The sequence below is a fragment of the Alligator sinensis genome, unplaced genomic scaffold, assembly GCF_000455745.1.
Source record: "Alligator sinensis unplaced genomic scaffold, ASM45574v1 scaffold181_2, whole genome shotgun sequence".
Classification (NCBI taxonomy): Eukaryota; Metazoa; Chordata; order Crocodylia; family Alligatoridae; genus Alligator; species Alligator sinensis.
The window spans coordinates 166,146-175,174 of NW_005842429.1; positions in this window are offsets into that span (position 1 = coordinate 166,146).

The window sequence follows — 9,029 nt, forward strand, 5'->3', positions numbered from 1 at the left end:
TCTGGTCTTTGAAAGCGTCCTCCAAATTCAGCCTACAGCAAAGGGGGAACTCAGGTTCCTCCCCACTCTGAGACTCCAGACTTTTGGTCTCTTACCTTACCTAAGACTGTGGCCCTGACTCAAGAACTGAGCATCCACCTCCAGCCTGCTGAGAGACTTCGCTTCTCATTGGGGAGACTGGGTGCAATCTGAAGGTCCATGTAGCAAAGCAAACTTTTTAGTAAAGACATTTATTGGGGCAAAGGCCACCCAGACAGAGGTTTTTGTCACCCCCTCCCCCAGGGTAGAGCTGTTCCTCTGTCCCCAATACAGCCCATAGCCCAGAACATCTGCAAAAAGATACAACCATTCCCTTCTCATTCTTTCTAGGCTCCCCCAAGCTGGTCTTTGCCTACCCCCATCCCTCCAAACCTCCTTGCAAGGAGCTGACAACCTTCCATTTACATTCCCCTCTCCATTTACATTCATCTTTCCCCCCTCCCTCCTCCCATCTCATGGGTGGGGGCCACCTCACTTTTGTTGAGATGTCAAAACTCTGGGGTTGCTAGATCCGTCTTGTCTCGTCCCACACATTTTGCAGGTAGGCAACCTTGGCACTTAGCAGGGACTCTATCAATACCTTTCTTCCTTTCTTTGCCTGTGTGTTAGCATTATAGGTAAACCAAGCCATGCAACACTATAACAACATGAACAGGTAAATATTACAATAAACATCATAATCTGTCACAGGGGGCTAGATCAGCTGTGGGATCACATATTATCTTAAGCAATAGATAGGCCATGATGCTATACATTAGGTGTCAGGAGGTAGGCAGGCTCTGAGGCAGCAGGTGTGGGAATGTAAATAAAGTTATGCCAGGATAGGGGTGGGGGGTTAAACTACAGAATTAAAAAGGTTGAGAACCACATGTCTAGATTATATGGTTTTTAGTATTTTTTGGAGAAAAGTATTTGGCATTGAATACCTTCATATAATCTTTTCCATCTCACAGTGGTGACATTACAACTTGCAAGTTTGCACAATAGAGAACAAGTGGTATCGATTCTCAGTAGCAAAGAGAGGATGTTTTCTTCCTTTCACATCTTGCTGAGTTCAACCTTGTGGTGAATTGGTTAGTGCCCTCGCTGAACTTGCAGGGTCAAGTTCTTACAGTCTGAAACCAGCAAAGATCCTTTGAAATGTTAACTGCCATGTCATTGTCACTTCACTGCCACATGCATCCCTGATGGGACTCCACAGAAGTGGGATAATATAGGTATAAATCTGGTCTATGAGATTTTAAGCTAATACATGTAGTAGTTAAGAGTAGGATGGTATTTTAGGTCCATACATTGTTATAATTGATGAGCAATATTTAGAATTAATTTTTTAAATTAAATCTATGTGATTTTACAGGATATTTTTACTTCTTACATTTTCTTAATATAATTCCTAATTTCTTAAATTAATAGGAAGTGTGTTGTTGGTGCAGATTTGACAGCTTTTGCTATTAGACCTTGCCCAATCTGTAAATCTGACTCTTTTACTATTTGTTCGGATAAGAGAGATTAATCATATTAACCTCAAAACACAATTTATTTTACAGATGAGTTTGGCACAGACTGGGTCAGATGACTGTCCATCTTTGTCTCAATTTCTTTTCTGTAGTGCTCCCTAATAATTGCTTATCACATTAATAATTGGAATGTATTAATTTTATAATGGGAATGACTCCTATAGCAATCATTACTGTGCACTTTCCTGATTGAGCTGCAAAGTTTAGTGATAACAAAACTATTAACTTCAGCATATTAAATGGTCTAGTGAACAACCTGTGTACATTTCTGGTTCCATTTTATATACTTTATAGTATAAACTGCATTTTTAAATAACCGAGTTAATTGACTGCCAGCAATAATCAAGATGAAATTATTGCTACTGTGAGCTGCATGTAGCACTTCCATTGAATCGTTCCTTTTTCCATATTTTTGGAAGATAGAGAGGATATGGATGTTGTTTAATTTTTACTCAGCTATATGAGAAAATATCCTAACCCATATATATAAGGCAATGCCCTAACTTATATTTATCAGCCATTACAAGAAAAATATCAGTATCTACTAATTACAAAAGTTATAGCATAACAAACAATAGGGGAAATTTTCACCAAGATAAGGCCTAGATAATGGAAGCTTCTCATACAACTGTTGGCTTGAGAAGAAGGATGATCCTGTTGATGTAAGGCTCAAGAGATCTGGGTTTGGCTTGAGGTGGATAAAACTTAGACATTTCTGTTCCATGGAGATAACCCAGATTTCAGGGGAAAGAGGAAATGTCCTGTTTCAAAATACAAATAGGAAGTTTGGAATTTTCCCTGGAATGAAAATCCCCTGCCCCCCCCCCCCCCCCCAAATATTTTTATAGTAATTAAACTTTTTGCTTAAAGCATTTCAACATGAAATTGAATTTGTGAACTCAAGGTCTGAAGTTTCTACCTCAGCTGTAGCTCTCAGAGCCTCTAGGCTCCTAGCTGCACATCACTGCTAACAGACTGTCCAGAAGAAGCCAGGAATACGGAAGCCGTGGAAGCCACAGCTGTGTCTTGGGCATCCTGGAAGTCCTGTAAACACTAGATTTTGCAAAACTTGGGAGCTCAGCCCCCTAGGCAAGCTTGCCCCAAAACCACACAAGGTCCTGTTGAGTCCCTGCTTGTGGCTGTCAGATGTCCTATGATGGTGGTGAGGAGGGAAGAAGGATACACACAAGTGAAACAACTTACTTCCCCCAGAGCTGTATTTTCTGACAAACACCACTTAAGTTCCTTCCCTCTGGCCCCCTTAGTCAGTTCCTTATGCATCTTCCTGTTCTGCTAATCCACATATTCTCTATATTTTCCTCTTATGGCATTTATCAAATGCTTTTCTGACATTGTTAGATGAGGTCTACTACATATACTTGGTGTAAAAAATGAGTTATCATGGAAAGATAGTAGGTTAGTCTGGCCCAGTCTCTCTCACCCAGGTTAAATTTTATCCCATTTTCCCAATTATATTCTATTGTATATAATTCTATTTATATACATCTCTAGTTCTTCTATGACAGGCTTTGATGATGGTAGGAGAGCAGTGGATGTGATATAGCTTGATTTTTGCAAGGCTTCTGACAGTCTCTTATGACATTCTCATTAACAAACTAAGAAAATGCAGACTAGACAAAGAACTTCAAGGTGGATCATCTGGTACTTGTCGGATCGTCATGCACAATGAGTGGCTCAATCAATGGCTCAATGTTTAGTTGGAAGTAGATATCAAGTGGGGTTCCTCAGGGTTCTGTCCTAGGTCCAGTACTGTTCAACATCTTCATTAATTATTTGGACGATGGGACTGAATGTGCGCAAATGAAATCAAGTTGCATGGAGTTACAGGTAGTCTGGAGGGTAGAGCTAAGATCCAGAATGACCTGGATAAACTAGAGGAATAGTCTGAAGACAATCAGATGAAATTCAGCAAGGACAAATGCAAAGTCCTGCACTTGGGATGGAATAACTGCATGAAAAAATAGACTGTGGAATGAATGGCTAGGCTGCACTACTACAGAGAAGGACCTGTGGGTTACAGTGCACCATAAGCTATACATGAGTGAACAGAGTACTCTTACTGCTAAAAAGCCAGCTTACCAGGTTGTATGAAGAGAAATGCCTCTTGCAAATGAGAAGTGATTCTTCTACTCTATTCAGTATTGATGAGGCCTCACCTGCAGTACTGTGTACAGTTTTGGGCACCATACTTCAAGAAAGATATGGATAGATTGGAAAGAGTCCAGTATAGAACAACACAAATGATTAGGGGCCTCAGAGACAAGACTTATGAGGAAAGACTGAAAGAACTAGGCTTATTTAGTCTGGAGAAAAGAAGTCTAAGTGTGTAGTGTCCGAAGACTGGAAGAAGGCCAATGTGGTGCCTATCTTCAAGAAAGGGAGGAAAGAGGATCCGGCTAACTATAGGCCCATCAGCCTGACTTCTATCCCGGGGAAGATCTTAGAAAAGTTTATCAAAGAGGCCATCCTTAATGGACTGCCGACGCCAACATCTTAAGGGATAGCCAGCACGGGTTTGTTGCGGGTAGGTCTTGCTTTACCAATCTCATTTCCTTCTACGACCAGGTGACCCATCACCTGGACAAGGGAGAAGAGATGAGGCTGCACACTCCTGGTGCATGGTTGTCATGGGAGACTTCAGCTACCCAGACATCTCGTGGGAAGAGCGCTCGGCTAAATCTGAGCGAATGCCAAGCTTTCTCTCATGTGTTGATGAGCTCTATCTGATGTAAGAAGTCTACGGGCCAATGAGAGGTAAAACACTGCTTGACCTGGTTCTGGCAATGGGGGACGACCTAATCAGCGACCTAATGATTGAAGGGAATCTGGGTGACAGCAACCATGAGCTGATCACCTTCACCATCCGCCATAAAGCTGGCAAGTCAGTCAGCAATACAGAAGTCCTCGACTTCAGGAAAGCTGACTTTGACAAGCTCAGGAGGCTTGTCAGTAAGGCCTTAAATGGCCTCAGCCCAAAGGGGAGGGGAGTTCAGGATGAGTGGTTGCTCCTCAAAGAAGCAATCCTAGATGTGCAAACAAAGTCTATTCCATCTAAGAGGAAAGGCAGCAAAAGGGCACAGCAGCCCCCTTGTCACTCCAGGGAACTAGTGGACCTCCTGCAGCTAAAAAGACAGACCTACAAAGGATGGAGGACTGGATCCACCTCCAAGGAGGAATATTCTGCACCGGTCCAGACCTGCAGAGAGTGAACCAGGAAAGCCAAGGTTGTGACAGAACTGTAAATAGCTACAAGTATCAAGGACAATAAAAAGTCCTTTTTTAGATATGTGGGGAGCCGAAGGAAAAGCAAGGGCAGCATTGGACCCCTGCTAAACCAGATGGGACAACTGACGCCCAGGAATAAACAAACTTTGTAAATGGGCACTTTGTGTCAGTCTTTCACCAGTCCCACGGGATGCCCCTGCTCATAATGGGACAGGGAGGCCCGGGGGAAGGAGATTCCTTACCCTCCATCAATGCTGATCTCATGAAGGAACACCTTGAGAGGCTAGACACCTTCAAGTCAGACGGCCCTGACAGTTTACACCCCAGGGTAGTCTAGGAACTGGGTAGCATCATAGCTCAACCCATGGCACGGATCTTCAAGAACTCCTGGCGCTCTGGTGAAGTGCCCAAAGATTGGAAGAAGGCCAATGTGGTGCCTATCTTCAAGAAAGGGAGGAAAGTGGATCCGGCAAACTACAGGCCCATCAGCCTGACCTCTGTCCTGGGGAAGGCCTTAGAAAAGATTATCAGAGAGACCATTCTTAACAGACTGGCTGACGGCAGCATCCTGAGAGATAGCCAGCACGGGTTTGTTGCGTGTAGGTCTTGCTTGATCAATCCCATTTCCTTTTACAACTAGGTGAACTATCACCTGGATAAGGGAGAAGAGATTGATGTCATATATCTTGACTTTAAAAAAGCCTTTGATCTGGTATCCCATGATCACCTCTTGGCAAAACTGGCCAACTGTGGCCTTGGGTCCACCACAATCCACTGGCTGGAGAACTGGCTCTGCGGAAGGACCCAGAGGGTGGTGGTTAATGGAAATCAATCATTGTGGTGCACTGTGACCAGTGGGGTCCTCAAGGCTCTGTCCTCAAGGCTCTGAATAGCCCTATACTATTTAACATCTTCATTAATGATGTAGACATTGGTGTCAGAAGTGGACTGGCCAAGTTTGCCGATGGCACCAAACTCTGGGGTAAAGCATCCACACCTGAAGACAGGAGGGTGATCCAGGCAGACCTTGACAGGCTCATGAAATGGGTGGACGAGAACCTGATGGTGTTTAACACCAAAAAATGCAAGGTTCTCCACCTTGGGAGGAAAAACCTGCAGCATGCTTATAGGCTCGGCAGTGCTGCACTGGCTAGAACTATAGACAAAAGGGACTTGGGGGTCAAGATTGACCACAAGATGAACATGAGCCTTCAAAGTGATGCTGCAACTAGTAAAGTGAGCAAAATGCTGGTTTGCATCCATAGATGCTTCTCAAGCAAATCCCAGGATGTCATTCTCCCATTGTACTCAGCCTTGGTGAGGCCGCAGCTGGAGTACTGCATCCAGTTTTGGGTTCCACAATTTAAAAAGGATGTAGAGAAGCTTGAGAGAGTCCAGAGGAGAGCCACGCGCATCATCAGAGGTCAGGAAAACAGACCTTATGACAACAGGCTGAGAGCTATGGGGCTCCTTAGCCTGGAAAAGTAGGTCGAAAGGTCACAAACTCCACTGTGACCGTTTCAGGTTGGACATAAGGAAAAACTTCTTTACTGTCCGAGCCCCCAAGATTTGGAATAGACTGCCACTGGAGGTGGTTCAAGCACCTACTTTGAATGCTTTCAAGAGACATTTGGATGTTTAGCTTGCTGGGATCCTATGATCCCTGCTGACTTCCTGCCCCTGGGGCAGGGGGCTGGACCTGATGATCTTCCGAGGTCCTTGCCAACCCTAGTGTCTATGAATCTATGAAATAACTGAGGGATGATTACCTGTAGGGGGTAGGATGAAGAGCAATGGCCTCAAACTGCAGCAGAGGAAATTCAGGTTGGAGATTAGGAAGACCTTTCTGACTATGAGAGTGGTCAAGTATTAGAGTAGTCAACCTAGAGAAGTTATGGAAACTCCATCCCTGGAAATCTTCAGAGCAGGGTAGATAAAACCCTTGGCTGGGATGATTTAATCAGGGATGGTCCTGCCTTGAGCAAGGGGCTGGACTGGATGACTTTATGAGATCCTTACTTTAACTAAATGAGCACACTATTATATTATTTGGCAGAGTACATAAGCATTTACAGACAGAATCATAGAATGATAAAAAAAATAGGGTTGGAGGGAACCTCAAGAGGTCATCTAGTCCAACCGCCTACTCAAAGCAGGACCATCCCCAACTAGATCATGCCAGCTAGGGCTTTGTCAAGCCAGAATGATGCAAGTTTGGTGATCTTGTAAATGTCATGACTTCACAACTCCACTGTAAAATGGTTCACAAACACACCTACAGCTTATTAATGAACATGAGATCCACGTGAAGCTCAGCCTTCCCACTGAAATGATTTCCTTTTATTGTTTTGCCTCTAAACCTTTACATTCTTTTATGGTACCTCTCACTGTGCAAATTTCCTTGTTTTGTTTTGCTTTGCAGTGTAATTTGCGGCTGATTATTGTGTAGTTACAGAATTAGAGTAATGACATCTAATTGTATATCTGAAGCGAAAACATATAATTGTGTGGGACTGAATTCAATTTAAAGAAAGGAAAACCCTCCACCAGGGTTTCGCATGGGTTATACAGTGCATTTACCAGGCAGAGCTATGTTGATTGCATCCAACCTGCAATTAGCATGTGCAATTAGGATATAATGAATATGCGCACTAACATTATTTCAGCATGTGATATTAAGAATGCTTAGCATTTACCTTATTGCACATAGTACTCATATGTTTGAAGTGTTTAATCAATATTGGCCAGTTAATTCACAGAAAAAATGGACAGTTCATACATGGAAGTTATCAGGAGAATGGCTAATTTCTAGCTACATGGTCAATCACCCTTGAGCATCACCCAAGATGATCAGACCTTGTTGAGCCTATTGAACAGACATCTGGAAGAAGGGCCTGTGCCAAGATTGTGGCAGTTAGAAAACAGCACTCAAGAACCTGAGTGATGAGCATTGTATAAATACCTGGACAGATGGAGACATGAGATTATATTTTAGGAGACAGAGGACTTTTCTTTGCAGTTAATTGTTACCACTCTGCTATCCGAAGCCCTCTGATTGTGGCTTGCATTCAGCCTTGCACAGGGCAATATGGACTTGGCTGGAAATCCAGGCATGAAAGATAAAGAAAAATATGTCAAGTGAAACATTTAGGCACCTGTCTGTGGACTGTTTCTGTGACACATCTACAGATGTTCATCAGTCTCTCTCTCTCTGAGTACCTATCTAATGTTCTAGTTAAGCAAACCCCAACTTCAGCTTGTGGACATGAGGAGATCTACAAAGCTTTTAACATGAGATTGATAGCCTGACCCACAAAGGGCAAAATTATTGGAAGAGTATCTGCAGCCAGCATAAATAATTCAATTCTGTCCATCACTATTAATGATAAATACAAATTCTTTGTAAAAAAAAAGACTAGTGAGATAAACATTGACACTTAGGCTGTGGTGTCACTAGCAACTAAGGCAGGGTTTTGGAACACACTAGCAGGGCTACAGTTTTATTTATGACTTTTTTCAGGTGACTCCTGTTGGGCAAAATCCTCTTAAAATGATTAGGGGCCTATTTCAGGAAACTGGACATATTTTGCCCTCATTGATTGCATCCCCTTTATCAAGTAACTCAAACATTGGTTTGATAATCTAGACATTGTAAATTGCTTACTGAACATCCACGCTCTTTTATGCCATGAAAATAAAGAAAGTTTACTTTTCTATATTCCCTCCCATCCCCATCCCCACCCCCACTCCCAAAAGAAAAAGGGCATTGAGCAATTCTGCAGAGTACAAATGACTCAAAAGGGCTTCTTTAAGAAACATTATTTAACCTTCTGACCAAGATGACTTGGTATTTTCCCTATACTAGCAAAAAATTTCCCTTATTTACCCAAATCCAAGACAACTCTGAATTTAAGATGACTGCCCTAATAATTAGATTTTATAGTTGGGAGGGAGGGGCCATGCTGAATTTATAATTTTATATATAGAAAATTATAAATTTGATAAAATTTTCCATATATAGAACCTACTAATTGGAGATTCATCTTAAACATGTACCCCACCCCTCAATGCTGTGGCAGGGAAAGCAATGGAGGGGCTCAAGGGGCCAGAACCCACACCTTGTTCCTCCCACCACTTGTCCCGCTCATGCCTATGCCTGTTCTCCTTGCCACCTAGCCCCACTGCCACTTGCCCCCAATCCCCTCCTGCCTGGCCCTTGCCCCCCTA